Source organism: Furipterus horrens, unplaced genomic scaffold, assembly GCF_987537825.1.
Source record: "Furipterus horrens unplaced genomic scaffold, mFurHor1.1.pri manual_scaffold_1, whole genome shotgun sequence".
Taxonomy (NCBI): Eukaryota; Metazoa; Chordata; class Mammalia; order Chiroptera; family Furipteridae; genus Furipterus; species Furipterus horrens.
In genome coordinates, this window is record NW_028327171.1 from 33,001,408 (window position 1) to 33,011,858 (window position 10,451).

Sequence of the window (10,451 nt, forward strand, 5' to 3'; positions counted from 1 at the left end):
CCAAGTTTATGTTGGATCAGAACTTTATGTCCTGATTCCATGAAGGTTTTCAAACTTAAGCTGTGAGTTCTCAAAGCTATTAGCTCCCCATTCTCTAACTACAGGCTGCCAGGACTTTTATCCTCTTTTGTATTCAACCCCAAACACATTTCTTTCTTTCTTTCAAGAACATTTATTAGTTATTAAACAGAATGCTTCAGTGATTTGAGAAGGGAGGGATAGTACATTATTTAGTCCAAAAAAATACTGGTCTATCCAGACTTGAAAATACCTGTGGTGATTTGTTGTTAGTGAATTTCAGTTTCAATATTTTTTTGAATTTTTGTATTAAAAAAAATCGGTCCCAAAACAAATGTAGAACAAAATGTCACTAAGTAGATTCATAAAAACAGCCTTTTCACGTGTTTTTGGTTAGTCTAAAATCTCTTATCCCACCTCCCTACTGGCCATCAAAATCATGTTCAGCTTTCAAATGTCATCTCAGATTCAGCCTTCTGTCTAATGCTTTCCATAGTGATAGTAATAATAATTACAAAACAATAACAATCATTTCTTAAGTAATTACTGTTTTAAGCACTACACTAACATTTTGCATATGTTACCTTATTTTCTAAAAAACCTCATGACATTTTAACCTCATTGTTCCAGTGACGAAACTGATGTTTCTAGAAGTTAAGTGACTTGTTCAAGGTGATGTAGCTAGTAATAGATTGAACCATATAAAACTGTTGATACTCTACTCTTCTCCCCCCCCCCCCACAAACACATTTTCACATTGTTCAGTCTAAGAAATAGCTAAGGGGGAATCAAATTCATATGCTATCTAACTTCATATGCTTTCTCTTGGATAGTACAGTCTCTCTACTATATTAATTCATCCTTTTTCTGTGCTACTGCAGTACTTTTATACCATCTGTCTTGGCTAACTTCTCATTTGACCTTCAGTTATAATAATGTATGTTCATCTGTCTTCTCCAATGGAGTGTAAACTCTGAGGATTGTGTCTTAGCTCTGTTTCCCCAGCACTTACCGCAGTAATTGGTACATAAGTCTTCAATACTTTTTTTGTTTAAATAAAGTAGGTTATTCAAGTATTGGTTAATATCTGTGTGTAGCTGACGTATTTCTGAGATTTTTTTTTTGTCTAAATTTTTCTTAGTGGAAGTTTTAAAATATGTTCCCAATTTTTTTTTTTTGACACTTCTCCCATCAAGAGGTAGTGTCTATGTCTCCTGTTCATGAACCAAGCAGGCTTCTGACTGCTTCCATCAATAGAGGAGAATAGGAGGGATGTTCTATAACTTCCAAGGCTGGGCCATAAAAGCTCATGCAACTTCTGCCTCTGTGTCTTGGAACACTTGCTCTCTGAATGCTACCAATGGGTGATCTAATCTCAGAATTCAGTGACCACACTGTGAGTAGCTCAGTCCACATGGAAAGGCCTCATATAGGTTCTCTGATCAACAGGCCCAGCAGAGCCCAGGCTTTGAGTTATCCTGGCTCTGATACCAGGCAGGTGAGAGAAGAAGCCATGAATAAGTCTACCCCTCAGCTGTTTGCCTCCAGTCATTTGAGTCTCACCGGCTAAGCTCCCAGATGTGATGGAGCAAAAGCAAGCCATCACTTTCTGTCTTGTCTGAATTCCTGCGAACATAATACCGCCATTATTGCTTTACATCACTACATTGGGGGTGGTTTTTTTGTGCAGCAGTAAATAACTAGAGCATTGCCTTCATCTGGCCTGTTAGTTTAGAACAGTTATAGCCTGATCAGCTCTGAAACCTCCAGAGGTTGGGCTGGTAGTATAAGGGAACTAACTCCTTTCCTCCAAATAAAAGGGACTAATGGTGGGAGGCTACTACCACATTGAGAATCAAAGTGTTCTTCAAGTGGATTTCAGATTCTGGACGTTTTGAGCATTTTGTTCTCACTCCATGTGCTGAGTCTGTCTTACTGACGTGCTGTCTTGGGCCAGGACTGAACCCAACCTGGTTGGCTGAGAGCAGTGACCTCCTAACTCATTATTGTCTCACTGCTTTCTTGGGGCTGGACCTTGCCTTTGCCAGTCCTCATACTGACTGACAGTTCAACCTAACCTACAGTAGCCATGCCCTTACCAGAAGTGAAGCCCTATTGCTTTCCAGAAGCCCTTGGATCCATTCTACCCTCTTGTTCAGGAACACTCAAAGACCTATTCAAATCCAGGCTGCCAGCCAAGCTTTGCCTTCATGGACTTTGTAATTTGGACCCTGGCCCTTCCTTTGAAGGGAATAGCTCTTCCTTCACTCCCAGTCATCCTACCCAGTATATCCCTCCTTCTTACCAAGAGTTTTTCTAACAGCGGACACACCTACAGAGATAAGGAGGCAGAGTGAGTCATGTGAGGCTGTGGTCATTAAGGGCCAATTGGATCTCCCAGCAAGCTCAGCAGCAGAGACATCCAGAACTTTGGAGGTCACTGTGCTGGAGTCTCTAGCATCCAGCCCCAAGCATCATAGATGAGTCCTGTGATGCTGGAGGGCATTTCTTCTAGTTGTTATGTAAATCATCCAACCCTGGTCTCTGGTTCTCCCTGAGATCTGTAAACAGCCTACTCTTTTAATAATACTTTTCTGCTTAGATGAGCCAGAGTGGATTATTTTATCTGGAATTAAGAACACTGAATTTACCATCTTCCACCATCTTGTGATCTTTGAATCATTCAGAATAACCTAGAGCTATAGATGGTTTATTTAATTTTTGTTTTTAGATCCTGACAGAGAGTACTATTAATATTGAAGATCTATCATGAACTCCACTATACTAGTGGAAAATTAATAAGTACCATGCAGTAATGTTAAAAACAAAAACCAGGCATAATAAAAGTATTACTGATAATAGAAACTTTAACTGTTAAAAAAGAAATTTATGTTTTACTTTAAATTTTTCATTTTATCTCCCTTTTGACATTTCTGTTTTGGAGGAAGGTTATAAGAGTTCACAGTAATACATATATGTAATTTATGAATATTTTGAAAACACATGGCAAAAAATACTGAATAGTATGCATGAAAAAAATTGGAAACCACTGCTGTGAATTCAAAATATTCATTCTTAAAGAGACCTTAAAGAGCAACTAATATAGTAGTGTGTAAAAATTTTTGATGTCATAAATCTTTCTTCAAAGAAAACTCCAATACCTAAAACAAAACAATATATTTGGTAGGGTCCCCCACCTGCTCCCTTCCTGAAGGATCCAGAGCAGTGCTATTTGTAAACCGTCGATATTCTAGACCTCTCTCACTTTGCAGATCAGGAAACTGAGGCCCGGGAAGGAAATGACTTGGCCAAGATGACTTTTCTATTTGATGACTGAACTGAGACCCAACTACATTTCCTAAATCTCTTTTTGGCCAGAGTTCTTTCTACAATATTACACTGTTTTATTGAAATGCTAGTCTGGTGATGCTCTGTAATTTGTATTTCCTTTGTGGTTCTGAGATGTTGAGAGGTGTTTGCCAATCTGAGTCCAGAGAGTGTCTAAGAAGCTGGAGGGAAGTGCTGGAGAGCCCTTATCCACTACCCCACCCTTAGTATTTCCAAGCAAAGTTGATCATATAAAAATTTTTTTTAATGAGTTCACTATGCATTTTGTTTCTGCTTCTTCTTGTCTGTTGGCTTCAGTCAAAAGAATCTGGATTGGAAGCTCAGCCAAACATTTTCAACGGGTCCAATCACAGTCACGCTGTCATCCGATAGAAATGTAGCATCGCCTGAACCTCTGGGCTCTTGTTCACACATGTGGATTCTAACCAGCAAAGGAATAAACTACAGTGACTACAAGCAAATACCTGTGAACTTCACTGAGATTGATGACAATGCTAATAAAAATAGTCTTTTCCATGACCAACACTACCAGTAAGTCAACAGTTAAAAGAGGGATAGTTTTAAGAGTAACCAATGCATTAGCTCTTGTCAATGAGATTCTTTTTGGCAGTAATATATTCTGGGGATTAAGTTAAACCAAATGTTTGTAACAATGGAAATGTAGTCATGTTAACAGTTAGAATTATTGTCCCAGTGAATATTTACTGTAGTTACATTCAAATTTATCCTTTAATTTACCCTTTTGGACACTGTTTGATCATTTTCATTTCTTATTGATAAATTCCATTTTAGATTAAAACCAACAGAAAGCATCCTTTGACATTCTGAAAGCCTTGAGGTTTATTTTCTTTTAAAATGTTTATGCTTTTCTTAAACTGCTGCTTACCCCGCCGCTTGCACAGAGATAGGAGTAAGCAACGATGGCTCTACTTGAGCAAGTTCTGTAAATGTTTCAGCCACATTTGACTTGACTTGGGGCTCCCAACGTTCAGACCCAGCCATGGCTGAACACTTCATGGGATTTTTCTGGTATCTTTTTGATTTTGCATCTGTTTTCTGCCACTTGGTTACTTCCTGGCCATGCAGGAGGCCCAATGTTGACTTTATGACCTGGGTGATTACCTGGTCTGGTTCCTGTGCCTAGAGGGAACAGTGCAGAAAAGCCCATCTACTGACTCCGGAGGTGACCCTGGCAATTCCTGGGTGCGGAATTCAGCAAGACCAAGAACTAGTGGTGTGTGTCACAAACATACTCTGCTGTTTAAAGGCCTTTTTCTGAAATTGTTCTGTAATAATATTTTTGTTGATGAATATAGAGAAAATTTATAATCTCATTAACCCATAAACAACATTTTGTCATGTTTTTAATCTTTAAAATAAATGGAAAAAAGTGATAGAGAATTTGCACTTTGGGTTATTTTGCTGTGGTTTTCTTTGATTATTTTTATCCATAAACACAGAAGGGTGACATTTATCCCTCCACACTGAAAGAGAGGAGAGAGGCCCAATGAACGACTTCAGAATACCTATGATTCAGCTGCTTCAAGAGGGCTCTCACAGAGCCTTGCCATGCTGCTGAAATTGTCCTTCCTTCTCCCAGGCTGCCACTCACAGCACTGTTTGTAACAATAGAGATGTACCCCTGTTAACAGCTGGAATTATTGTCCTAGTTAATCTTTACTATAGTTGCAGTGAAATTTACCTTTTGGGACACTGCTTGATCAGGAGAGGAGGGCACCCGTATTCATTCCCAAGTTCCTCCCAAGCCACCATACAAACATCACTTTTTCAGTGGCCCCACTCTTTCCAGCCAACCACCAGTCCTCAAGTGTGAACTGATTGTCCATCTGTTGTTATACAGTGGTTGTTAACCAGAGTTGCACCTATAATCACCTATGAAGCTCTATTAAAACACTGATGTTGAGGTTCCATTCCAAACCAACTAAATAAGCACCTTTGGGGGTGGGGCATGAACAATGCTATGTGTTAATAGCTCCCCAGAAGATTTCCACTTAAGTACTCTTCCAGCAATAAGTCTTTGACCTCACAGAGATCTTTGATCCATTGGCGCAAATGCCTTTTCATTCACCATTCTTCACTTCCTCATGTCATGGTATACGGATCCCCATAGTCCATAATTTTAATCATGGGCAAACAATCTCTCCCCACTGTTATATCCCCCTGGTAAAGTCCCTTAACACCATTAAACTCACTGTTACAACTCCTTCATGCCTGGACCAGATCTCCCAAAGATTTCATTTGTGTATAGAAAAACACATAACCAACCATGTTGGTTGTTTTAACTTTAAACTCATTACAAATCTCAGTTGGGCACAGAGTACAGCTGAAAAACCCTATTCTTCTTTCAGATTTTCAGTCCATACTACATTTTCTCCCAAATCTCCTATATTTCCTTCCCCTCCCCACCACTCTTGGCAGATGCCTTGTAATTCATTTGGGAAAAATACAGATATCAGAGGGATTTCCTCATCTTCCTACCTCCAAATCTACAAAACACCTGTATCCACACTCTCTGTTCTCCCCCTACTGGCTATGGATAAAGTGTCCCTGTTTCCATCATAGATCAACCTTCCATTTCTGCCCTTGATCTCTTTTCTTCTTGACTTTTGAGGGATTTCATTCTTCTCTCATAGAAATGCAATGCCATTTTTTCCTAATTTTACAAATACGCTTCAGTATCTTCCATTTTAAAACAAAACAAATGTTTCTTAACTCCACATCCATCTTGGCTATCACACAATATCTCTGCTTCTCGTCACTTCTTTAAAGAGCTGTTTTCAGTATCTCTCCCTTCTTCCTCAATACTCCAGTGAAAACACTGTTATCAAGGTCAGCCTCATCTTCCACACAACTCTTCTTAGCTATCTAAAAGGAACCTAAAGTTAGTATGTCTACAAATAATTTCTTTTTTCTAACTCCACAAAATAATCTGGTCCTTTGCCAGTCTTCCCATTTCATTCAATCACACCTCATCCACTCAGTTCAAGCCTTGATTCATCTCTTTCTCTCACAAGACATGTGCAATTCATCAAAATGTTTTGTTGGCTGTTCTTCCAGAATATATCCTGAATCCACTTACCTCTCTCCATTTCCTATCACTCCAGTCGGATCACCATCATTCTTCATTTGGACTTGCCCAACAGCCTCCTGACAGTCTCCCATCTCCACTCTTGCCTCACAATGTCCATTTTATTCACAGCAACATGTGTGTGTTTTAAAAACATAGATGAGATTGAGTTATGCCCAACAGCTTACCATTACACTTAGAACAAATTCAAACTTTCTTAAGGCCTGACAGACCTGGTTCTTGCCTTCTTCTCAAACCTCATCTTGGATAACTCCTCCCACCTACTCCTACCTTTGCTCCAACATAGGGGGCTCCTGTATGTTCCCCAATCACTCTGTACTTCATAAAAATCACAAAGCCTTCACTCCTGCTGGGTCTGCCTGAAATTCTTGCCTCCAGCTCCTTAACTTGGCTCAAAAGTCACTTTTTCTCCCTGACCTTTATTCATTCTAAAGCAGTTACCACTTTTTGTTATGTTACTTTTTATTTTTATAACTCATCACTTTTTATTGTGTTACTGTTTTTTTTTTTCAAGGCACTTATTCAACAAATGAAGTGATTTTAGTTGACATTTCAAGAGTAGGTAAAGCCACATGTAAAGTTATTCTGCAAGCATAGTTTAATAAGAAAAAGCCTTTGGGTGAGATGAACATTGAGGAAGTCTAAAAACAACTATCTCAGAAGAAAAATAAAATAAAATAAAAACACCTTATCTTAAAGGGCAGTGCCTGGATTGTACAGGGAAGTATTACTGGGTTTCTCAATGTTCTTTGGAAAGGTTTGAAATTTGGTGAGTATAATCAGTGTTTCAGCTCCAGCCCTATTGTTCATATTCTTTGACTAAGTCACATGGCCAAAATAATATTGGATTATCTATTTTATGTTCCCCTACCTCAGCAAGAAGCCACCAACTCAAGAGACTTCTTTCTTCTTTCTTGCAAATGTTAACCTATCAGCAACTGACTCCGAGCAAGTTTAGTGATGATCTAAGTACTCTGGTCTTTGCTTCTTATAGTGTAAAAGCTCTTCCATGGTTAACTTAAGAAGTGATTGTTTTTCCACTAAACTTCCGTTCAATAAAGGACATAACTAATTTTGCCTCCTTTTGAGTGATGACACAAGTGCTTTCAGAAGCTAATTGAGAGATACCCATGTTGAATTCTTTGACACTACTGATGAATGAGAAATATACATTGATAATTTTCCTTTACTGCTAATAGGTGTCAAACAGCACATGTATTAAAAAGTTCTAGTCCCTGCTATAATAATAAGTGGGGAGTGTTTCAGTGGGGGGTTTAATTCAGAAAATCTGGAATCAGTGATCAGCCAACAGCAGTTACTGCTTGCTATAATAATCATCACCATACCCTGATCTGTCTCCTGGGGCACAAGTCAGGGCCTAAAGAAATGTATTTTTATCTAAGATAATCAAAAATTTTACCGGAGGCCCAGAGCAGCCTCTCAAGGAGCCATATTTGATGACTGCCACTGATAGCTTTTAATGTATTGAATTCCTTAGTCAAATAATTGCTTTAAGTGTTTTCTGAGTAAAACATATATTAAAGAGAATCTAAAATTTCAATCTCACATTGAAAATTTTTTACAGGTCTCATGTATAAAATGAAAACAAGAACAAGTATGGATAAATGTTTAGAAATTTATTAAGCAAGGAAGGAAACGTCAGCAGCAATCTATATTACAGAGAAGTGGAGACCATCTCCACTTCCCAGTTTGGGGGTCCTCTTTAAAATAACATATACAAGAATGGCTGGGGAGGTGCATAGATGCTGGAATGAGATCAGGCATCATAAGTGGTTTACAAAATAAAACCATAAAATCTCAGGCTTGAATTGGATCTGGATCTTGAATCCCATTTTTATCATTAAAGTGAACCCTTACTATGTATCAAGTATCAGGTATATTCAGAGTTCAGAAGTAAAGGCTTAAGCTCTGTCTTTAAAGAAATAATAGTCTTGAACATGACTATCAGGATGCAATTCAAATAAAAAAAATCCTATTACAATGGTTTAACTAAGTAGGGTTATATTCCCCCCAAATTCAGATCCAGAGGTAGGCAATTCAGAATCACCTGGGCAGCTCTAAGCTTCAAATAGCTTTCTACTTCACCATCACTAACATATGGCTTATCCCTCAGAGCTGCCAGGTATCAACTCTACATCCACTCTCACACTACCTGCCAGCAAGGCAGGAAGAGGAAAAATAACAAGCAGGGAAAGAAAGCTACCCAAATCAGGAAAACACAATCTTTCCCAGAAATCTCTGTATTTTTCTATGTCTCCTGGTCAGAAGTGTGCAGCAAGGATATCCCGATGTGCAAATGATTCTGGAAAGGCAAGTATTTAAGCTCTGCATATTGCAACCTCAAACAAATTAGGGACTCTTCTATAAGAAGAAAGACAGAATGGGATTGGTTAGCAAGAAGTAGGATCTGCATAGACTAACAAGTACCCATATCATATGACTTGTACATAATAAATTTTTGCAGAACATTGGACTGTCTACCCTGCTGTTAGGGAGAGGTGTTATGGGGGGCTTCACTGAGGCAGTAAGACTTACACTGAGTTTCAGAGAAAGAATGGAATTGTCGGAGTAGACTAAAAGGAAGGCTTATTCAGAAGAAAGACAAAGAGGGTTAAGTGGGCATGGAAAAATGGTTGCCCATCAGAACATCTTCAGTTGCTACTGACAGAAATGCAACTTAAATGAAAAAGTATAGAGGCAAGGGTTTGGGTGTGGCTAGCTCCAGGAGCTCAAATGATATCACTAAGATTCAGTATCTCTTTCTGTCTTCTTTGATTCTGAATAGTCAGTAAGCAGTTTCAGGCTTGTATCCCATCCTATCAGCAGCTTCAGTAGTTCCAATAAAGTTCTGAGTCTGCATCTCACTGGGAGAACTTGGGACATGTGTCCTTCACTCTCACCTATCACTGTGGGCAGGAAAATGGGAAATGCTGATTGGACAAGGCTGCATTTCATGTCCACATCTGGAGCCATAGCCAGAGCACCTGAACTAAGAGTGAGAATGAAGCTTATCCAAAGGAAAACTGGAGTAAATAAAGCAGACCAAAGTAGCAAGTGTCCCTTTTAGAGAACAAATTATCTTAGTGACATTTAGGTAAAATGCACAAGACATAGGCTGATTTGGGGGAGGGGCAGGGAAGACTCTGGAATTCAGGCTTGAGTATCTGGGTATGGTGTTGGCATTAAGCAAACTGGTGACTATATACATGGAGAACCAGACTGGGAATGAGAAGGGGACTAAGGAGGTTGGAGATGATGGTGATGATGATGATGATACTATACCCCCTAGAAAACCAAGAGAAAAGAAGTAGCAGGGAATAGAAAATATAGGTGTAATATTTATAACATACCACCAGACTGGAGATACTGATTTTTCATTATTATTGATTGAGTTTTAGAGAGAAATCAGCATCGGTGTGTTGTTTATTTATGCATTCATTGATTGATTCTTGTACGGCCCCTGACCAGGACCCACAACCTTGTCATGTTGGAATGATGCTCTAACCAGCTGAGCTACTTAGTCATGGTGAAATACTGATTTTTAAAAATCTGTAGACCCATCTTTGTTTACACAAGCACTTTTAAAGTATTTATTTTAATATGCAAAACACGATGACTAAAATTTTTCTAAATACATCCTACCTCAGCTGTCTTGATTATATTTTCAAATCTCTAATGTCTCCTTCCCTTTTTCTCTTAGATAATCAATGTCTTTATAACAAGGGATTAAATTACAACAGTTTGAGATGAATAGTGATTGGAACCTGCAGATATAGTGGAAAAATAACACCTAAATTTTTGAACCTACATGAAGCCAATAAGCTGTCCCTAAGTCAGGTTTAATTACTGTGCTGTATTTTGCTACTCCAAAAGTGTATGAATAAATCTTCAAAACCAAATTAGTGTTTTAAAATATGAGTTGGCCAATGCAATATGAGTTAGCATACAAGCAGAT